Source organism: Lampris incognitus, chromosome 10, assembly GCF_029633865.1.
Source record: "Lampris incognitus isolate fLamInc1 chromosome 10, fLamInc1.hap2, whole genome shotgun sequence".
Lineage (NCBI taxonomy): Eukaryota > Metazoa > Chordata > Actinopteri > Lampriformes > Lampridae > Lampris > Lampris incognitus.
Genome location: NC_079220.1, coordinates 26121967 through 26145208, shown reverse-complemented (window position 1 = coordinate 26145208; position 23242 = coordinate 26121967). Strand labels below are relative to the sequence as shown.

The 23242-nt window shown below is 44.4% G+C and overlaps 1 long non-coding RNA gene across 1 annotated transcript; it reads left to right on the top strand.

The window, feature by feature from the left end:
- Window positions 1–15848: 15848 nt before the first annotated feature.
- Window positions 15849–22494, top strand: LOC130119225 (uncharacterized). Its single transcript, XR_008810830.1, has 3 exons — window positions 15849–15894; window positions 16024–16050; window positions 22418–22494. It is a non-coding gene; the product is annotated as an uncharacterized LOC130119225 (long non-coding RNA).
- The last annotated feature ends 748 nt before the right edge of the window (window positions 22495–23242 follow it).

Genomic DNA, 23242 nt, shown 5'->3' with positions numbered 1-23242 from the left:
CCAGAAATGTTGGATGGCCGGGATAATTACTGAGAAACTATCCGTCAGTTGATGCGCCTGATGAACGGGAATGGAGTAGATTTACATGCGTGGAATCGCCTGAGATGACGCCTATATAACAGTCATAGCCCAAATTACGTGTGGCATACGGGTATGACAAACTAAAACCCTATGGAATATGTATCAGTGGCTATAATAATGGCTTCTCCAGAAAAATCGTCTGGCTTGAAGTATACAAAACCTACAATTAACCACAAGTAGTCGCAGGCTATCAAAGAAGGTTGAGTCAGTTCATCTGGATACAACGTTTATTGACAGATACGTTTCATCACTCATCTAAGTGACCTCTTCAGTCTAAACTGACTGCGGGAATCCCGACCCTTACAAACAATACAGCTGCATAACGACCGAAACCAACGACCAGTTTCATATGCAAATAGCCGTGACCATTAACTACAGTTTCAAAGTCCAGTGTACTATTCACAGAGGATTTGGGAATGTTTGCAATCACAGCATTGTAAGATGGCGACAGATGTACTCTTAGCCCCCGGTTAAGGATGGTCGTTCCCTCTTCACATAGATGGCCTCTTTGACTCCCCGTTCAAACAGGCGTTCCTCCCTATCAAGGATGTGCACATCCTCATCCTTGAAAGAGTGGCCACTGGCCTGTAGATGGGTGTAGACTGCCGAGTCCTGGCCTGACGCGTTAGCTCTCCTGTGTTGTGCCATCCTCTTGGCCAGCATGTTTGGTTTCCCCGATGTACAAGTCACGACAATCCTCCTGGTACTTAACAGTGTACACTATCCTGTCTAAGGACAGAATGTTGTGTTGCTGTAAAGCCCCTTGAGGCGAATTTGTAATTTGTGATATTGGGCTATACAAATACATTTTTTAACACTCATCCACCCATCCATCCATTATCCAAACCACTTTATCCTGCTCTCAGGGTCGCGGGAATGCCCGAGATTATCCCAGCAGCCTTTGGGTAGCAGGTGGGAAGACACCTTGGACAGGCCGCCTGTCCATCACAGGGCCCACTCACACATTCATACCTAGGGACAATTTAGTATGGACGATTCCCCTGATCTACATATCTTTGGACTGTGGGGAAGAAACCGGAGCACCCGGAGGAAACCCACGCAGACACGGGGAGAACATGCAAACTCCACACCAAGGATGACCCAGGACGACCCCCAAGGTTGGACTACCCCGTGGGTCGAACCCAGGACCTTCTTGCTGTGAGCTAACCGCGCTAACCACTGCACCATCATGTCGCCTTTTAACACTAGATATTATGGAAATACTTTCACCAAAGTGCTGTACTTGTAGTCCTGGGTACGACATTGAACTGTAACCGTCGGGTCATCGGCGGCTAAACCGGCAACCCCACGTCTACCCTTGGGTTGTCGTGAGGAGGGTATGTGGACACCCAGCAGGACTAAAAACAAAACCTGTCAAAGGGCAGATGAGTTCCTCTGCAAACCAATGGCCATCCATACCTGGAGAGGAGATAGGGACCACCAGGTACTCCCCTTACTGAAACACAGTGATGACTCAGCCAAACTCAATCACCATACCGGACCGGTCGAGGCCCAGAGAGCTGCGATGGATGGGGAACGGTGGAAGGGACTTGTTGAGGCATCAGCTGTGCTCCTACAACCTTCATAGGTTATGGAACGGATGATGATGATGATGATGATGATGATGATATACTTACACATGGATACCCCTATGCATCAAGTGGCATGTCTAATGAAGAGAAGGGGGGCTAAGATGGGTCTTCACTGATGACCCAACATGGGATAAAAGTTTCGAAAATCTCCTTCCGCTGCTTGCAATAGGTTTGAATGGCTAAACTTTTTTCAGTAATGCTGGATCTGAGTTATTAAAATTGAAGAGCAGGCTGTATTTGAATGCTCCGTAATCCTCTAGTAAGGCCTTTTATTTGCAAGCTTGGCTGACTGCCTGTGAAACAAGGAGATCTCCTGACTCTCTGCCACTACTGTCATCTCCTGACTCTCTGCCACTACTGTCATCTATACAGTCAACAATCCTCTCACCTGTCTGCACACATACTGGCAGCCTCTTCACGCACCACAGGGGTAAAAATAACTAGTTTTACATGCGTGGAATCGCCTGAGATGACGCCTATATAACAGTCATAGCCCAAATTACGTGTGGCATACGGGTATGACAAACTAAAACCCTATGGAATATGTATCAGTGGCTATAATGATGGCTTCTCCAGAAAAATCGTCTGGCTTGAAGTATACAAAACCTACAATTAACTACAAGTAGTCGCAGGCTATCAAAGAAGGTTGAATCAGTTCATCTGGATACAACGTTTATTGACAGATACGTTTCATCACTCATCTAAGTGACCTCTTCAGTCTAAACTGACTGCGGGAATCCCGACCCTTATAAACAATACAGTTGCATAACGACCGAAACCAACGACCAGTTTCATATGCAAATAGCCGTGACCATTAACTACAGTTTCAAAGTCCAGTGTACTATTCACAGAGGATTTGGGAATGTTTGCAATCACAGCATTGTAAGATGGCGACAGATGTACTCTTAGCCCCCGGTTAAGGATGGTCGTTCCCTCTTCACATAGCTGGCCTCTTTGACTCCCCGTTCAAACTAGCGTTCCTCCCTGTCAAGGATGTGCACATCCTCATCCTTGAAAGAGTGGCCACTGGCCTGTAGATGGGTGTAGACTGCCGAGTCCTGGCCTGACGCGTTAGCTCTCCTGTGTTGTGCTATCCTCTTGGCCAGCATGTTTGGTTTCCCCGATGTACAAGTCACGACAATCCTCCTGGTACTTAACACTGTATACTATCCTGTCTAAGGACAGAATGTTTTGTTGCTGTAAAGCCCCTTGAGGCGAATTTTTAATTTGTGATATTGGGCTATACAAATAAAATTGACTTGACTTGACTGTATTGCTCTGTCTGTGCCAGGGGACCCGATTTCGGGGTGGATCAACTTTCAGCACAGCGTGTTTTGGGATTTGGAATCAACTGAGACGTAATGTTTGGAAAATACGCGTCTCAACTTTTCCGACACTCCCGCCACGTGCGGTATCACCACTGGTTTACGCTTAGGCAGCTGTTGTCCTTCTCTCCTTGATTGGCTGGTGCACTGTTTGGGCGTCTTTCTGGCTTTGACAAACGCCCCGTGTGGATAACCACACTTAACTAAGGCCTGTTTAATGTTGGATTTATCCCCTTCCCCGGCCGCTGTCAGTGGGGACGTTGTCAGCCCGGTGGTACAGTGTCCTGATGACTCCTAGTTTGTGCTCCAGTGGATGATGAGAGTCAAACCTTAAGTACTGATCAATGATAAATAACCTAGCTCCTTCATATATTTCCGAACTCCTTCATATCAACACGCCCTGCCACACTCTCAGATCCTCTTCTGCTCTCCAACTCACTACACCATTGGCCCACTTGACTACCATGGGGTCTAGAGCCTTCAGTCATTCTGGCCCCTGCTTATGGAACTCTCTCCCACAAGACATTCACAACATTGACACTCTTTCAACCTTCAAATTCCATCACAAAACGTACCTTTTCGAACTGTCATATTCAGTCTGATCCACGCTTCGTTGTGTTTTGTGTAGATGGTGCTTTTATACTTATCTGTTGTATTAACTTTTTTTATTGTCTACCCTGCTGTTTCGTGTTCTCATGAATGACGCAGGGTTAGTACTCATAACCTGGTTTATTAACCAACACGACGAGGATGCAATAAGACGACACACAGGTAGCTGGCATCCAGCACTATCGCTTCGCGGGCCCCTCGCCCGGTAACCTGTATAACTGAGTGTTCCTCAGTACGGTGTCTGCAGTGGCTCAATAAACATCAGCAATAACACAGTGACTGATCTACATCCCCCTTTCTTAGCTCATGCTCATACCATAACAAAACCATGTTGTCAATTATCAATACTTGCTGAATAACATATATTGAACCTTCAAATAACATACATTAAATAACTGTTCAATAATCACAGAGTGATAATTATCAAATGCAAAGAAAACAATTTGCCCTTAATGAATAATATGAAAATAGTTGTCTTAGCAAAGCATATAGTTATACTTTAACACAAAATGAGGTCTTTTATATGTAAAGATACCTGAAACGAAACCCAAAGACCTCAATGTCAGCTCTTAGCAAATCAGAGAATTAACTTAAATTACATAACCTTCAAAATTTTGAGCTGGCAAATTGACTCAATATTTATACTTAGGATTTGTCTTGCTGACACGACCATAGCGTGTTGTGTACAGACTTCCAGTTGTCTTAGCAGCACTTTTGTTGGATCGTGCTGGTTGTTAAGTTCATGTCCACTGTCCTGACATTCACTGTCGTCTGGGTAGTGCTGTGCTGGAGCAGGCTCGACAACCGGCAGAATGTGGCACCTATTTCTCCTGTACAGCTTTCCTTCTGAGTGAATGAGATAGGATCTGGGCTCCTTGCAGATCTCCTTTACCATGCCTGTTCGATTGTAGCCTTGAGGGGTCGGCATTCTGATAACTTGTCTTTCCATCAATGGTTGAAGAGGTCGGCTCGTTCTGTCATAGTACAACTTCTGTGTCAGTCTTTTGTTAAGAAGCTGAGCCTTTACCTCCAGTGGCTTGGACACCTCTGGTTCAAGCCGCTTTCTTGAGACTGGCAAAGTGGTGCGTGTTTGCCTTGACATCAGTCTTTGTGCAGGGGATCCAAGTTTTGTGTCACGTGGTACATATCTGAGATTTAACAGATTGAGAAAGACATCACTTCCATCTCTATGAGACTTTTCCATGAGCTGTTTTGCACTGCGAACAGCCCTCTCAGCTAAACCATTAGATTGAGGATACTCTGGGCTGCTCGTGACATGAGTGAAGTCCCAATGTGTAGCCAAGTCCTTAAAGCGCTGACTTGTGAACTGTCTACCATTGTCAGTAATGAGTGTGTGTGGTGCCCCATGAACTGAGAAATGTCTTTTGAGTTTGGTGATGACTGTTGCCGATGTAGCATCATGGAGCAGATCAATCTCATACCAGCCTGAATATGAGTCTACCAAAACTAGGTACAGCAGTTGAGCTTCTGGGAGCTCGAGACAGCGTGTCTGCCACATACGCAAGTGTGCCGCTTTTGTATACCAGTGTGAGGTCATACTTTTGCAGTCTGAGCATCATCCTTTGCAGTCTTACTGGAGCTGCATGTATAGGCTTCTTTAGTATGGTGACTAGGGGTTGATGGTCTGTTTCTATGGTCACTGACTTGCCATAGATATAGTCATTGAATTTTGAGCATGCAAAAACTACTGCTAGCAGCTCCTTCTCAATCTGTGCGTATCTAGTTTCAGTGTCAGTTAATGTGCGTGAAGCATAGGCTACAGGTTTTCCTCCCTGCAGACATGCAGCACCAAGTCCATACTGTGAAGCATCACATGTGAGCGTCACTGGTTTACTGACATCGTAGTATGACAGAACTGGTGGACTAGACACGTGTGTTTTTAGCTGTTCAAAAGCATTTTGCTGCTGCTCATGCCATGTCCATGCTGTGTCCTTGTGTGTTAGTTGTCGTAGTGGAGCCGTAAGCTCACTAAAGTTGGGAATGAACTTTCCAAGGTAGTTAACCATCCCGAGAAATCTTTGTAAAGCTGGAACATCTGTTGGTGTTGGCATTTCACTGATCATTTTTGTTTTGGAGAAAACATGACCAACATAGCTACCTGGTTCAGCCGGAACCTGCACTTGAGAGGATGGAGTCTCAAGTTCACCTCTCTGGCACGGTTAAGCACTTTTCTCAAGTTAGCATCATGTTCTTCCACAGTCTTACCACCAATAAGTATGTCATCCACTATAATTGCACAGGGATATCCAGCAAAAATCTGTTCCATGGAGCACTGGAAGACCTCACTGGCTGAGTTGAGTCCGAAGGGCATTCGCAGAAATCTGTAAAGACCAAAACTGGTGCTGAAAGTGGTTAACATTGAGGATTTGTGATCAAGAGGAATCTGCCAAAATGAATTTTTTGCATCTAGAACTGAAACTACAGTTGCATTTGACATGGTGTGCAGCCACTTCCTCTACAAAGTGCATGGGGTGATGTGGTCTTTTTAGAGCAGAGTTAAGGTCTCTTGGATTTATGCATATTCTGATTTCTTGCTTGTCCTTTTTGTGTGTAGCAACCATTGATGACACCCAGTCAGTTGGCTCAGATACTGGGGTGATTACACCTAATTCCTGCATTCTGTTCAATTCAGCTTTGACTCTGTCTTTCATAGCCATAGGAATGTGATGTGTAGGACGAACAGCAGGTCTCACCTCTGGATCAAGTGTCATGGAGTAAGTCACAAGTAGTTTCCCAAGCTCATCTGAAAAGAGGTCGCCGTATTCAGTGTAAATTTGCTGCGACAGATCATCATCAGTAGGACCTAACTGATGAACGTCTTTGCTGAATGAATCTCTCTACATGCACGTAGACCAAGCAGTGGCAAAACATCCTCATGAACAATGAAGAACGGCAATGTGTGTGTTTGTCCCTCTAGGTGACACTGCAGCCGAACAAGACCAACAGTTTTAATTTTGCTGCCCCCATATGCAACAAGGTTTGTGGGTTTCATATTTACTTCAATTTGATCATTTCTCTCTATCTGTTCAAATGTCCGAATTGACAGGACATTGCACTTAGCACCGGTATCAACTTTCAGCTCAACTGGACTTCCATTTACATGTACAGTGACAAAAGCTTCATCTTTTTCAATTACGTCATCGGGTGAATCAACAGTCTTTTGCAGTGTTAGGCCATCACATAGAATGTATCATCAGCAATATTATCAGCTTGGTCAGGTTCAATCTGGTGAACAGCTCTCCTGAATTTTAGCTTGTTGTGGCCCTGTTGTACAGATCTACAACATCTTTTAAAGTGATTCCATTTTTTACAGGCGTGCACTGTTGACCAAAAGCTGGGCATTTGTCTCTCCTGGCCGCATGACTGCCTCCACAGTTGTTGCAGTTAGCAATGCTCTGTTTGACATATTTTTCTGATTGATTGTCCACTTTGTCTCTATCATGCTTTTTTATTCTCATGAATTTAGGTTGGACTGCATCAACATTTGTAGCATAATGCTGTTGTGAGGCTAGTCTTGTTGTGCTCTTCTGTCATCTCATGTATTTGACAGACAGAGACTGCTTTGACTAGCGTCAAGTCACTATCACGCAATAACACTTTCCTCAGATTGTCATTATTTATGCCACAGACAAATCTGTCCCGAACGAGCTCTTCACATAGATCTCCAAAGTTGCAGCTTTTTACTTTTATTCTCAAGTCACTGACATATGATTCAATGGACTCACCAGCCCTCTGATTGCGTGTGTTGAACTTGTGTCTTTCCATTGTAATGTTGGACCGTGGGCTGCATATCTCACGAAACTTTCTTTTCAGGCATTCGGGATCCTCCTTGGATTCAGCGGGAACGAGGACTTGTCCTCCCTCGCCGGGTGCTCTCACTTCTGCTGCATACACAAAAGACCGTTCGCGTTCAATGGCCTCTGGTCCTGCTAAGTTGAGGAGAATGTATGCACGGGTGCGGGCTGGCTTGTCACAGTGTGCCGCCGCGACGAAAATGTCATATTCCTGTTCGAAGATCCGCCAGTTTTCACTGATGTTGCCATCAAAGACGAGAGGGTCGAGCCGCCGAAATCCGTCCGCCATGTTCGCTGATTAGCTCAGTAGGCTAGGTGGCTCCGTTGTCCTCGCTAGAAAAAATAAAAAGTATCGGCCGAAAAAATGCGCGTGAAAGTTCCAAAATCTTCCGCTTCTGACACCATGTTTCGTGTTCTCATGAATGACGCAGGGTTAGTACTCATAACCTGGTTTATTAACCAACACGACGAGGATGCAATAAGACGACATACAGGTAGCTGGCATCCAGCACTATCGCCTCGCGGGCCCTCGCCCGGTAACCTGTATAACCGAGTGTTCCTCAGTACGGTGTCTGCAGTGGCTCAAAACATTGGCAATAACACAGTGACTGATCTACATCTGCTTTGTTTTGATGTTATGCTGTCTGGTACAGTTCTCCTTGTTTTTTTGTTTTTTTACTGTGTTCTGTAAGATGCCCTTGAGTGCTCTGAAAGGCGCCCACAAATAAAATGTTAATTCATTCATCTAACAGCTCCCTCACGCCTCTGGGCCCACGCGCTTCCGATTACCTCACGGTCTCGCCATCCCACTTTTGACACCAATGCAGCGAATTCAGGGGGGGGGAGTCCGGGACGCCGTGCCACGAACCCGTATCTCCCGCATCGCGGGCGACAACGTTAACCAGTCAACTAAAGGGAGCCAAGGGCTAACGTGTCTACTTATACATGCACGTTACACTACTTTCATAATTTTCAGAATAGAATGAGCCGACTCCGTGAGTTCTTTTTAACAAGTGTAACTTTTGCTGCTTCTCGGCATGTTTTTCTCCAGCATACTCCATTTCCGTCTACCTCAACAACTAACAGACATGCGCACTTCACGCCATGGTAATAGACAGTACAACAGGGACACCTACTGGTCATATTACTCTCGCCTATCACATCTCCCCCTTACGATGATTTCTCCAAACTAGAACAATAACATTGTCTTTCTTGTACTGACACATTTAACAAAAATAGCAAAGATACCAAAATATCTTTGTATCGTTCAGTTCACTGTCAAATTCACTCTATTTAACAAATTAACCCTCAGCTGAACATTCTAACTAAACAACTGAACCATTTTCATATCATTGCTACATTACACCTGTCATACCCCCCCCATTTAAAAAAAATATAATCCCACAGTCCATAAATCCACAAACCTCATAAATCCAGCCTTATAGCTGTTTTACTCACTCTCCCTGAGCGAGTAACATTTGTCCCCCATGCAAAATTAACTGGTGTCTTTGGAGCTGGGGTGACCTCAGTGTCTCCCTCGTCTTCCGGATCGACCCATTCAGGACCCTTGCTGATGGATGTGGGTGTTTTGGGTGTAGCCAATAGATGACGCCTGTTCCTTCTGTATTTCTCACCTTGAGCTGTATCCACTATGTAAGACCTGGGAGTTGAGCTGGGACTGTGGACGACAGCTGGCGTTGTCCATTGTTTTTGTCCATCCAATTTTGTGAGCACAGTGTCCCCTGGGCTCAGTGGGGGCAGAATCCTCACTCCATTCCCGCGGTTGTAGTAATATGCCTGCTTTTGTTTAGCTGTGGCATCGGCCTTTTTAAATTTAATCTTTTCTAGTAGTTGCTGGCATATTTAGGATCTCCAGGTATCTAGAGTAATAGTCAGACACTATCAAGTAGTTTTGCTTTTTAAACTCACATAGGTCTATGGCAATTTTCTGCCATGGCCGGGATGGGAGCTCACCTGACATTTAAGGCTCCTTTCTCTGGGTGTTCGTTTTCTCTACAGAATGCACACTGTTGTACTTTTGTTGTGATGTGTTCTGACATTTTGGGCCACCAAACGGATTGGCTAGCTCTTTCTCTGCACTTAACTAGACTCTGGTGCCCGTCATGGATTCTCTCTATGATCATCTCTCTCATAACTGCAGGGGGGACAATGTGGCTCCCTCTAATGACTAAGCCCTCATCGTGGAAAGCTCCATCTCCAAAGCGCTGCTCCGGGCCTCTGGAGAGAGTGCCAGCCACTGCCAGCCTTTTGCCTGGTGTATATTCAGCTATGCCATTGAAGCACATTAACCTCATTAACAGCCTCTGGCATCTGAGGGGAACTGTTACGGCCACGGGTGTGTCCGTATAGTTTTGTGTTGCCTCCTGTATCCAACCCTCACTCTGACTCTACATTCAGGTATCCGCCAGGTGCTCCTCATCACCTAATCAACCGGTCAACGAATCCAATTTTCATCAGCTGTGCAGTCTCCCATTTAAACCCCCACATGTGTTCAGTTCACCGGCCAGCTAGTTTAGTTTGTGTGATGTAGCTACTTTGTGTTTGTAATGTGTGGCCCGTTTTCAGTTGTTTGCATTGTTGACTTTTGAGTTGTGTTTAGCGTTTAGTTCTTCTGGGCAAGGGGATCAAGGTAAGATCCCATGGACTAACACCCCATCACGTAGCTTACCTTTGTTAGACACACTAGGTTAGCAGCGGTTGCCACTTTTTGCCTTTAGGTTTGGTGCTTTTCAGCACTGTCAAGGGTGGGTTACTTTTGTTAGTAGTTTGTTTTGGCAACCGTTTGATTCCCTTGTCCTGTCATTGTGTTAATAAATATTTATTTTTATTACATTTTATACGTTTATATCTCACCATGTTGCACCCTCACCTCACTGTTACCCAGTACACTAATTGTTGCACTCTCTCCAGACCGAGGGTTGTAACAGGAACATTGTCCAAGTCTTTGCTCTTCATAAGAGGCACCAGAGGTTTATGATCAGTGACAAGCCTGCAGCTATCAAGTCCTAACAGGTACTTCTCAAATCTTCCGCAGGCCCACATGCTGGCCAAGCATTCCTTTTCGATTTGGGCATACCTTAGCTCCGCGTCGTTTAGCTGCTACGGGCTTCCAGTGGTCTCCATGCAGCTGGAGCAGGACCCCTCTCAACCCATAGGCTAGGTCATGTTATAAAAGGCGAGTACGGGGGCGGGGCTAGTGCAGCTTTAAGTTTTGTGAAACACTGTATGCTGTGTAGGCACCCACTCCATCTTTCCTTTAAGCAGCTCATAAAGTGGCTGACCCACAGTGAATAGCTCCAGAACATGCTTTGCCAAGTAATTCACCAGCCCCAGAAATCTCTTGAGTTCCATTACATTCGGGGGCTAAGGAAAGTTCTCTATTCCTGTCACTTTGTCTGGGTCAGGTCTGGTTCCTGTCTCATCGATGATGTGACTGAGACAGCGGACTTGTCTGTTTGAACTTGCATTTAGCCTTGTTAAGCTTAAGTACTGTGCTGCTTCGATGACTTCAGTACCTTGGCTAGGCGCTGATCGTGGATCAGTTTCTCCATGTATGAAGACATCGTCCATATACACTTCTGTGCCCTCAAGTCCTGTAAAAGTCTCTGCCATTTTCCTTTGGAAAATCTCGGGAGTGCTCGTTATCCCAAATGGGAGCCAGGAAAAGGCAAACCTTCCAAATGGGGTTATGAAAGTAGTGAGCCTTTTGCTATCCTTGTGTAGGGGGATCTGGTAGAACCCGCTCGCTGCATCCAATGATGTGAACCACTATTTCCTCCATAGTGGGCAGTATGTACTTTTCACGTTTCACTGCCCGGTTCATCCTCCTGAGGTCTGCACAGCAGCGGACCTCCCTCTTATTGGGTTTTAACACGGGCACCATTCTGTTGGCTGGGTAACCTTTTCAATTATGCCTTTATTTTCCATGCACTGCAGTTCTTTCTTAACCAGTGGCACTAGAGGCAAAGGTATTCGCCTGGCTGTATGCACTGCATATGGCTGCGCGTCTTCCTGTAGGGCCATCTTCACCGGCTCTGTCTTCAGCAGTCCACTTGTTCCGAAAACGCTGCTGACTTCCTCCACCCGCTTCACTAGGCCCATCGCTAGAGCCTCAGGTTGGCCTAGTCGGACGTTGCTTTCTCCTCTTATGACGTACACAGGAAAGGAATACTGTTTCCCCTTGTAGCTGGTGGCGGACTGAAACAGTCCTACGCATCTGAGGTTTCCCCCTGGGTTTATGAAGTGTGTGTCAGGAAGTTGCAGTCTTTTATTTTTCAGTGTTTTGAAAGTCCCTTGACTGATAACTGTAGCATCGGCTCCCGTGTCAATTTTGAAAGTTACTGACATGTCACATAGTCAAACTAACAGTGTAGTCATTCTTGACTTTTCTTACTGCCCACTTCTCCTAGGAAGTATAGCTGTTTGACTTCTTCTGTAATCTCTCTTACAGCTTTTGAGTGGCATGCCCGCTCCCAATGTCCCTTTTTACGACATTTATTGCACTTTTCAATGCAGGGCACCTTCTCTCATCAGGGTGCTGAGGCTGCCGCATCTCCCACATTCCTCCAATTTGTGGGTTGCGGGGCTGCTAATTCCATAATGCTGCCCGCCCTCTTTCTTTTGATGGTCTTCCCGCCATCGAACAACATTAACGTTCGCCAGTTGGGCCTCTGGTTGGTTGGATTGGAGACTAACCTGTTTAGTTATCTCCTCCGCCCGGCGCACCTGTTCAATGACTTGTCAGCGTTAAGTTCGCCATGAGTTCGAACCACCGTGAGAGCTCTTTGTCCTTTATGCCCACCACCAGGCGATCTCTGATGTGCTCGTCTCTCCTGTCCCTGAACTTGCAGCGTTCAGCCAGCTCGTACAATGTCCAGATGTACATCTCCGCCGTTTCCCCTGGCTGCTGGCTCCGTTGGTAAAAACATGCTCTTTCATGTATGATGTTGCTGCGAGTAACGAAGTACTCGTCAAACTTTTTCATAACGACGTCGTAATCCTTCTGTTCCTCCGCTGTTAAACCGAAGGAACTGAATATCTTTTAAGCCTCGCTTCCCATTGAATAAATCGACGAACTCACTTGTATCTCCCCGTCATCATTATCCAGCTTCGTAGCGAGCCCGAAGCGCGAGAATCTTTGTCTCCACTCCGGCCCTTGTGCGGGGCAGTTAAACTTGAAATCGCTGGGCGGGTTAAACTTCGGCATGGCTTCACGTTGCACTGATAAGACTACTCTGACACCATGTAATGTCTGTAGAAGTGTCTTCTCGACATAAAGAATACTTTCAGAATAGAATAAGCCGACTCCGAGAGTTCTTTTTAACAAGTGCAACTTTTACTGCAGCTCGGCATGTTTTTCTCCAGCACCCTCAATTTCCGTCTCCGCAACAACTAACAGACATGCGCGCTTCACGTCATGGTAATAGACACTACAACAGTGACACCTACTGGTCATATCACTTTCAACTATCACAGTATAGGTATTTCACAAGGACAAATGATGGAAATATGGCTAAAAAAAGGCATGGTCAAATCTGATAGACTGGTATGGAGATGACGGGACAAATGGTGTGTTTTCACCCACTTTTTCACACCAGTCCCATTGCAAGACATTTTAAGGAAAAGCAACATCACAATTCATTTCTATTTTTTTATAAGCACGGAAGCATTTTAAGCCCAACCAAAGAGGTGGTAATGTCAGTTTTCTCAGGAAAAACGGAAGCATTTTGAATTTTCTATTTCAAGAGTTTATTTCCAGGGGGCATGAATAGTGATTTTTTTTTTTCAGTTAATGGGTTTCTATGGTGGTTCTTTATCTCTCATTTGTGTGGTTTTTGTATTGGTTTTTATGATGTATATTTTATGTTCCTTTTTATGATGTACTTTTCTTTTGTATCGCTACTGTTTCTTTGAACAGCACTTAAAACGATTTTTTCCCTTAATTTTAAGTTTTTTTTAAATTATTTTTTTGTTAATATGCCACAGTTTGGATTTAGGCCTGTTCTGTACAAACTCAAATACTCCTTAGTTGCACTTCCCCAGTTTCCATCCATCCAACCATTATCCAAACAGCTTATCCGAATTTGGGTCGCCGCATGCTGGAGCCTATGCCAGCAGTCATTGGGCAGCAGGCGGGGAGACACCCTGGACAGGCCACCAGTCCATCACAGGGCCGACACATTCACACCTAGGGACAATTTTGTATGGCCGATTCAGCTGGCCTACATGTCTTTGGACTGTGGGAGGAAACCGGAGTTTATGGACCATATATGGTGTCACTCATGTCCCGTACTGGACACTCCCCCTGCCTTTCTGCCAGTCTGGGACAACGATTGGCCTGAACCCACATAAACATATACCCAACCCATCTTTGTAGGTGCCCCATTGGCTGATATGTGTGTGGATGTATATGATTGCTTGTCTTTTATTTCTTTCTGCTTCGTACCTTACCCTATTGGACAAGCCTGTCGCGTGTGTCTCCCCACCTGCCGCCCAATAACTGCTGGGATAGGCTCCAGCAACCCGAATTCGGATAAGCAGCTTGGATAATGGATGAAGGGCTGGACCTACCCTATTTAAGTGTTTATGTATAATGGGTTTCATGATGACCCTGATGAAGGCCACAAGCCGAAACACGTTGGTCAAACAAAAAAGTTGTTCTATGTACTACAAGTGCTGCTGGAGTTTTGTTTTTGTTTGCAGAAATTTGTAATATGTAAGGCGTGCATGTGTGTCAGTGTGTGCTGGAAGAATGCAATACAAACAATGCGAGGACACACTTTTCTTACTGTGCTCTATAGTGCCACTAGTGGTCAAAATCTCAACTGGATACCTTTAAAGCTCTAAAACTCAAATAATTGACCATAATTCAATGAACATTAATTCAGTATGTCATAAAAAATTAAAGCTATATCATTTCATGTGCTGGATTACTGCAGTTACAATGTTTTGCTTAATTACGTTGGACAAAAAAAAGAACGCATATCAATGACCGATTTAATGAAATGGTCTTTCCTTAAAAAAAAAAAACCTTCCTCTTGCCCAGTTATGCTGGGAAAGGCTCCTGCCCCATGCAAACCTGAATGTGATTAAGCCTGTAAAGACAATGGATGGATGGATGGATAGACTTTGAATATATTCTGTTTTATGGGCGTATGGGTGGTGTGGCAGTCTATTCTGTTGTCTACCAACACGGGGCTCGCCGGTTCAGACCCGTGTTACAATTGTGTCTGTAGGGTTGGGCGTCCCTACAGACACAATTGCCCGTGTCTGCGGGTGGGAGGCCAGATGTGGGTATGTGGCCTGTTTGCTGCACTAGCGCCTCCTCTGGTCAGTCGGGGCGGCTGTTCAGAAGGGAAGGGGAATTGGGGGGGAATAGCGCGATCCATCCCCCCGGTGAAACTGCTCACTGTCAGGTGAAAAGAAGTGGCTGGCGACTCCACATGTATCGGAGGACGCATGTGGTAGTCTGCAACACTCCCCGGATCAGCAGAGGGGGTGGAGCAGTGACCGGGACGGCTCGGAAGAGTGGGGTAATTGGCCGAGTGCAATTGGGGAGAAAAAGGGGGGGAAATCGGGGGGGGGTATATATATATAAAATGTGTTGATAAAATCAAGAAAAAACCTTCAGTAAAAACTAAATATCACATTCATGGACACAGTTTTTGACCTTACACAGCAATGAGATACTCATGGTGACACAGCAGCTGGATCAGTCAAAGCATAATTTTGTTATGGTTAAACGGTATATCCTGTATATATATCCTGAAAATGCCATTGTTTCCAAAAATAATTTAGCAGATCCATATTGATACGACTGGCGCCATGTGCATTTGTGAATAGTGTCACAGTGACAGCTGCTCAAACAGAATAACGTGTTGACTCACATTGATGAAGCATTTGCATGTGCTAAGTGGATGCTATCCTAAGCAATTCTTTCATTCACATATTTTGAATAGAGATATGAAACTGAAAAAAATAAATGCTAATCGTGGGTCAGAGACCAGCAAAGACAGACTAAGATGGGCACACATACATACATATTCATGTTATTTTTGCACAGTCACCACAGATTCGGCTGGATGTGGAGGCTGGGTTGTGTTTGGCTGCAGGCTGTTTCTAATGGGGCGCCCACCAGTTTGCATCTGTCTCAGAGAAGCCCAGGAGTCCCATGCCTCCCAGTGCCCTATGCATAAGAGACCTCAGCCTAGCAGGTGGCCCACGCAGATGCTGTGCATACCGACAAAAGGACACCCGCCTACACCGTGTTGCCTAAATGATTCCCCAGCTCGCATAAAATAGAGAACAAATTGTGAAGCGTGTGATCAGAGAGGAGAGTGGGAAATATGTGGCTTTTTTTCCTTCCTGTGTTACCTTTCAGAAATGTAGCATTTTATTTATTTATCATTTTATTTTCATTAAATGAGAAGAGGTCTCAGAGGTTGTGAGCAGGTATGTAACAATATTTTTTGGCATATGATGCAGACGCTACGTTTTTCATTTCACATACTCAGCTAAAAGTGTGTCATTCTCTTGGACTCAATGTTTCTGGACTCTGCTGACACCGTCGCCTCAGTAAAGGTTTGGACTTGAAAGAGAAGAGGGCAGGTAAAAACACACACACACACACACACACACACACACACACACACACACACACACACACCGGTGGTTTCTTTGCTACCCCTGTTGTTGTCTACAGAGTCAAAAAATGACCCATAGCAGTGTTTAACACCAGCGCAAAAGACTCTACATCAGGGGTCTCAAACTCAACTTACCTGGGGGCCGCTGGAGGTAGAGTTTGGGTGAGGCTGGGCCGCAAGTATTCCAAAAAAAAAGGTACAACCGATCCAATGTTCTCAATCTTTTTTTAAATTTTTATTTATATATATGTAACTGGGGCTTGCTGACAGGATATATTTTCCTTCCACTTGGTGTCGCTCCGGAATCAAGTTTCAACCAAGTTTCAACCGTTGCTAATTCGCGCTGCCCATTATGGTGCGTTCAAGTTGTGCTCGGAAGTCGGACTTTCTGAGCTCCGAGTTGGACATTTCAACTGGAAGTCTGAAATCCGAGTCGTTCCAATTTACAACTTCCAACGTAACGGGAACGCATCATGACTTGACAACAAACGCGACACCGGAAGCTGTCATGAGTCTGCGCTATGGTAGCTCATAAGTGAAAAATAAAAGCCCAGGGCAAGCGCGGGCCGCACTAACACTAAACTTTGATGTCAAGTAGGGGGCCACAAAATAACGTCCCGCGGGCGAGTTTGAGACCCATGCTCTACATGATCTATTTTTCAACCTGAAATTTAATTTTATGACTTTTCCTAGAGTGACCCCAAACATTTGAAAAAGTGAAACACTGTTTTTGTTCATATTTCCATAAAAGCTGTAGACCACTAGGGTACTTTCTGCACATTTCTGCTACTTTCTTAGGATATACAAGTGCTATCTCTTGCTAAAAAGTTATTTTTTACACCTACGTAGTATCTTAAGCACTAATAATAATAATAATAATAATAATAATAATAATAATAAGGTCCATAGAAGCTCAACCCCTCCTCCACGTGGCACGGACCGGGCAACACAAGTATGACAAGCCAGCAACACAAGCGGCCAAAGCGGCTCTGACAGTTAAACACAATGATGCAATTACGACTAACTAAATCAGCATGCCGCATTGGTCGTCGCGCAGGTCAACAAGGACCGCGATCCACAGCGAGGAACCAGGCTGGGATCGAAAATTCTGCTATTGGAACAAACTCTACCCACCAAGTACTAGAGGAACACCACACCGAGGACACTCCTCACAGTGGCCTCGGTGCACAAAAACTAAAAACCCAACAAAAAGAACAAGACAGAAATTGTCTAGGGAAGAGTATAAAGATGTCATGGAAGCCTTCCACACTGCTTCACTAAACCTGACAGTAATGTCAACGTCCAAAGCTGCCTACAACATCTGGCGAGAAAAACACCCCACGGACAGATTGAATCTTGATGCCAACAAACTCTCCAATGTCAGGCGTGACATCATTAAAAACCAAAGACTAACAGACCTGGAAGTCGAAAACATATGAGAAAAGATCAGAAACAGCATCCCAAACATGAACATCGAGGAGCTAAACATCAACAAATGAGACGAGACAGCAGCAACTGGTAAAGAGGAAGAAGAGCAAGCAGAAGCCACCATCACTGATCCCCCAGAAGTACAACACCAAGTAGAGGCAGTCCAGGAAGAATACAATGAGAAAGAAGCAGATATAACAGTAAGTATCCGGCAGAGATGTGAAACACTGAAAGAAATATCGAAGAACGAATAATAATCCCAAAAGTCAAGAAAGACCACCACTCCAAAGAAACCATCAGACTGGCCAACGAAAGCCATCCAAAACATCAAGGGTGAGATGACAACACCGTTGAACCTAACAGAAATCAACCAGCTCATATATGTGGACGCTTCAGCCAGAGCAGAAACAGTAGGAAAAATACCAAAACAACAACTGAAACGGAAGAGAAAACAACCAGTTTGGAAGGAGAAAATGGAGAAGGAGATTAGAAAACTGTGGAGACAACTGTCACTCCTGAAGTCGAGAAGAACTCCAACATCCAAGAGAGAAAAAGGAAACAACTAGAATGAAAGCTCAACATCAAACAGAAGAATGATATGCCAATAGTCAAAGAGATACTGAAACAACAGATTCAAGCAAAGGCCCAGAGACTCAGGAGATCGATGTGGAGCAAGTTATTTTGGCAAAACAAGATCTTCAAAGAAGATGCCAAAAAAATTATATCGTGAGCTGAGCCAGAAGAAGATAGACATCAACGAACCACCTACAATCGAAGAAGTCGAGGAGTTGTGGAGTAAGATCAGGGAGAACAACAAAAGACACAATGAGGGAGCTACATGGATCCAGCAACAACAGGATCAATACAAACACATACAGCATCAAGAATGGTCAGATATCAACACCACTGAGCTCACTGTTGCCATCAACAAGACCAAGAACTGGAAGGCACCAGGGATAGACAGAATTGCCAACTTCTGGATCAAGAACCTGCCCAGACCTCGCATGGGCCTACAATGATATCATCAAGAATCCAAAGAAATGTCCCAAATGGCTCACATGGGGAACCATGTAACTGCTCCCAAAAACAGAGGAGACACAGAACCAAAAGAATTACAGACCCATCACCTGCCTACCAACAATGTGCAAGATCATCACCTCCATCATCACAGAGAGGACCTATAGCTTCCTCAACAAAAACAACTTGTTACCAGCAGAACAGAAGGGATGTAAGAAAGGTAGCTACGGATGCAAGGACCAGTTACTCATCAATAAAGCCATATTGCAAGAGGTCAAATCGAAGAAAAAGAACTTGTCAACGGCATCGGTTGACTACAGGAAGGCATTTGACAGCATGCCACACTCCTGGATAGAGACGAGCCTCAAGATCTACAGAGTCTGCCCAACAACTGTCAAATTCATCACGGAGTGCATGAAGACCTGGAAGACCACCCTAAATCTCCATGCAGAGGGGTTAACATCGAGACCGATCAACATCAGAAGCGGAATCTTCCAAGGGGACTCACTATCACCACTGCTCTTCTGCCTTGCACTAGCGCCACTCAACAATCTACTGAACAACAGCAGGCAGCAGCAATGGGTACAAATCACAGAATGGCAAACTGACCCACCTGTTCTACATTGATGACCTCAAGACGTTTACCAAAGACAACAATCAGCAGAAGGGTCTACACACTATCGTCAAGACCTTCAGCGACAACATCAAGATGGAATTCGGAATCGACAAGTGTGCCAAAGCCACTTTCAAGAAAGGAAGACTTACCAAGACTGCAGACTTAGACCTTGACACTGACACCGTAATCAAAGAGCTAGACCAAGATAGCACATACAAGTACCTAGAAGTGAACAAAGGAGACGGCATACAACACTCAACCATGAAGGAGAAGATCCGGAAAGAGTACCACAGGAGAGTGCATATGGTACTGAAGAGCGAACTCAATGCAGCTAACAGAATTGAAGCTACCAACACCCTAGTGATACCTGTAGTGACGTACAGCTTCAACATCATCAATTGGAAACTGAACGACATCAAGAGACTAGACACCAAGACAAGAAAGATGCTGACCATGGAGAAGATGCACCACCTGAAAGCAGATGTCAACAGACTGTACCTACTAAGAGTTTCAGGAGGACGAGGCCTAGTCCAACTCGAACTGACCTTCAAGACTACCACTATCAGGCTGGATGCATACCTGACAAAAACAGATGACCCGCTCATCTGAATAGTAAAACTTCAGATCTACTCCATCAATAAAGAAGATGCGCAATTCAAGAAAGAGCTTCATGTCCCAGAAACCCCACCAACAGAAAATGATGCAACTACCATCTACGCCAAACAAGTGAAGCAGAAGGCAAAACACCAGTGGCAACTGCAAAAAAACCTGGGAGGACAAAGCAATGCACGGGAAGTACCCAAAAAGAATGAAAGATGCAGATGTGGACCAACAAAAGACACACCGGTGGCTGAGGAGCACCGGACTGAAAGCAGAGACAGAGGGCCTGATAATCGCTGCACAAGACCAGAGCCTGGCAACCAGATCCTATCACCATCATATCATCAAAGATTGAACAGACCCAAAATGCAGAATCTATGGAAAGTACGAAGAAACCATCGACCACACTGTCTCAGGCTGCCCGGAACTGGCAAAGGCCGAGTACATATACAGGCACAAAAAGGCAGCAGCATACCTGCACTGGAAGATATGCAGGAGTTACAAGTTCAAGATGACTGAGAACTGGTGCGAACATTAGCCAAAAACGGTCACTGAAAACAATGAGGTCACCATCCTCTGGGACATGCTCATCCACACCAACAGAGAGATAAAAGCCAACAAGCCTGACATCGTTATCAAGGACAGGAAGCAAAAGGGGTGCATGCTCATCGACATGGCAATACCGTCTGGGAAAAAAAAACACCTCTGAAAGTCACAGAGAAGCTGACCAAGTACAAAAACCTGGAGATTGAAATCAGCAGGATGTAGGGAATGAAGACCGAAACAACACCAGTGGTCATCGGCGCTCTAGTACTCACGAAAAAGGGAATTGAAAAGTTCACCAACCGTATCCCAGGCAACATCAACATCTACGCAGTCCAGAAGATCGCCTCACATATTACGACAAGTACTGTCATCAACTGGCATCTGCCCTATAGTGCCTCAGGTCCATAGTTTGGACCCGGCTCTACAGGATGTAAAACAGGAAACATGAAAGAAATAATAATAATAATAATAATAATAATAGTAATAATAAATGTCTACTTTTGTAAAGAAAACAAGTATGACAGGTGTGTTGTAACTAAAACGAGTGGTGTCCACTGATTAAATGCAGACTTTCTGCACTGAGAAGAGGGAAAACCCAGATAGTCACAAAGTTTGTGATGAATGACAGGTTGTTTCTTCGTGCAAAATAGATTTGGGGCTTAAATTTGAATTAAGTTGCTTTAATTTAGAGGTTTAATGAAGACGAGTCATAAATGGCCCTTAAGACAAGGGCAGTATACAGAATGTGTGACAACACAATGGCTACTACAACACAATCAAGGAGCAACACATTTGCATTTAAACATCCATAAGAAGAAGCCAGATAAAAACGAGTTGTCTTGCCAATCTTGGCACAACCAATTCCAACTGAGCTATTCCTCATGATTTGAAAATGTCCGTTATAAACTATACTTTTATTGTATGCTGTTTAGCTTGACATCTTGATTGCTCTTCAATAAACATGCATCTGTTTATTAGGTCAAGTCATAATGCTTTCTTACTTTTTGAAATAACATTTTTCTCTATTTGAAAATTGCATTTTCTATTGCAGTAGTGACTTCCACAGTAATCCAAAGTGGTGTCTTTCAATTGTTTCAGCTAAAAATTTTATATAAAATCACATTTATTTCACAAAACTACTGTGGCCCAGTGACACAGGGATGTTGATGTATATTTTCTGTGTTCTTCTTCATCGACATAATAAACATGATCTGGATGCTTAAATCTTGTTTTGGTTACTGCTTCCAAAATATTCAAAGACAGCCAAACAGCTCCAGATTTTTGGGCAGGGAAACGTTCAATACACATGTCCACTTGATAAGAAGGAGAAGAGAAGGAGGAAGCAGCAGAATCATCATCATCATCATCATTTATAAAGTAATTTTCTTAAACAGATCACAGAAAGGTGGATCAGTTCATCTAGACACAATGTTCATGGAAAGAAACATTTCATCACTCATCTCAGTGACCTCTTCAGTCTCAACTGACTGTAGGTATCCCCACCCTTATGAACAATACAATGGCATAACGACCGAAACCAATGATCGGTTTCATATGCAAATTGCGTATTTCATATGCAATATGCAGATGTTAAAAACCACGTTATTTTGTCATTGTACAGGTTACAATGAATTTGTTCTCTGCATCTAACCCATCCTATTGTATAGGAGCAGTGCGCAGCTGCAGCGACCGGGGACCAACTCCAGTTCTTCTTTCTATTGCCTTGCTCAGGGGCACAGGCAGGAGTATTATCCCTAAAATGCATTTTTGATGGTGGGAGGAAACCGGAGCACCCGGGGGAAACAAGACACGGGGAGAACATGCAAACTCCAGCCACTTTACTTTGTCATTGTACAGGTTACAATTTCATTGTAACCTTGCCACTGTGTCAGTGGGGAGGTTGTCAGCTCGGTGCTACAGCGTGCTAATGACTCCTAGTTTGTGCTCCAGTGGATGATGAGAATCAAACCTTAAATACTGATCAGTATGTTTTGGTTTATGGTAAACATCAACAATCAAATGTCCCCCATCACCAATTGCAATTTCATAATCTAAGAAGTCTAATCTGTCATTTTTCACATCCTTCCTGTTGAACTTGATGCCCTGAGATTTAATTCTAATCCAGGTGTCGTCCATAAATCTGAACCAATGGCTACGTGGTGCCCCTGGATAGGACATCAGAGCCCTCTTTTCCACAGTTGGCCACTACAGGTGAGACTGGGGAACCCATAGCACACCCATACCTCTGCCAATAGTACTGCCCCTGTATGTGAAGTGCATGGACTGAAGACACAGCTTCAGGAGCAGACACGCTTGGTCAGTGCTAAGGGTGGTCCTATTGCTAAAGGTAGTCGTCTTGTAATTTCACACGGACTACCCTACCTGGATTATTGAGCATGTGTAACTGGTGTATTAATGTAATAGGTTTATATTTCACCAATAATCAATTTTCCCATTTTGTTCATGTGTTGTTTCTTGTTTCTGCATATTTCCTTTGGAGAGCTTTTTATTTTATTAATGGTACAATGTTTTGGTTGTGTGACCTTTGAAAAATTGGTGACGCAACTTCCTGTGAATTTGCGCTATTTTCCTCAGTTGGCTGGGAGCCTTCCTGAGGAGAGGTGGGTGTTAACAGGTGTTCAAGAAAATAGCACGTTAAAACAGGGTAAAAATACTAATCAGAGGCCCAGATTTTATTTGTACAGGTCATAGATACAGTTAGCTGTCATGCCATGTGTGTATTTATTTTACATCGTGTACAGCACTTTAGTATAATATGCTAATTTAGCGAATGTATGCTAGGCTAACAGAGCATATGGTTTCTCATGCAGTCCACTGTTATCTCCCTTCTCCCTTACAGGTGTGCATGTTGAAGCCAGGTCCTTTGAAGTTGCTGTTAATTATTGTGTTTTACACAGGTATGTCAGCCCCCCCCCCACCTTTTTTTATT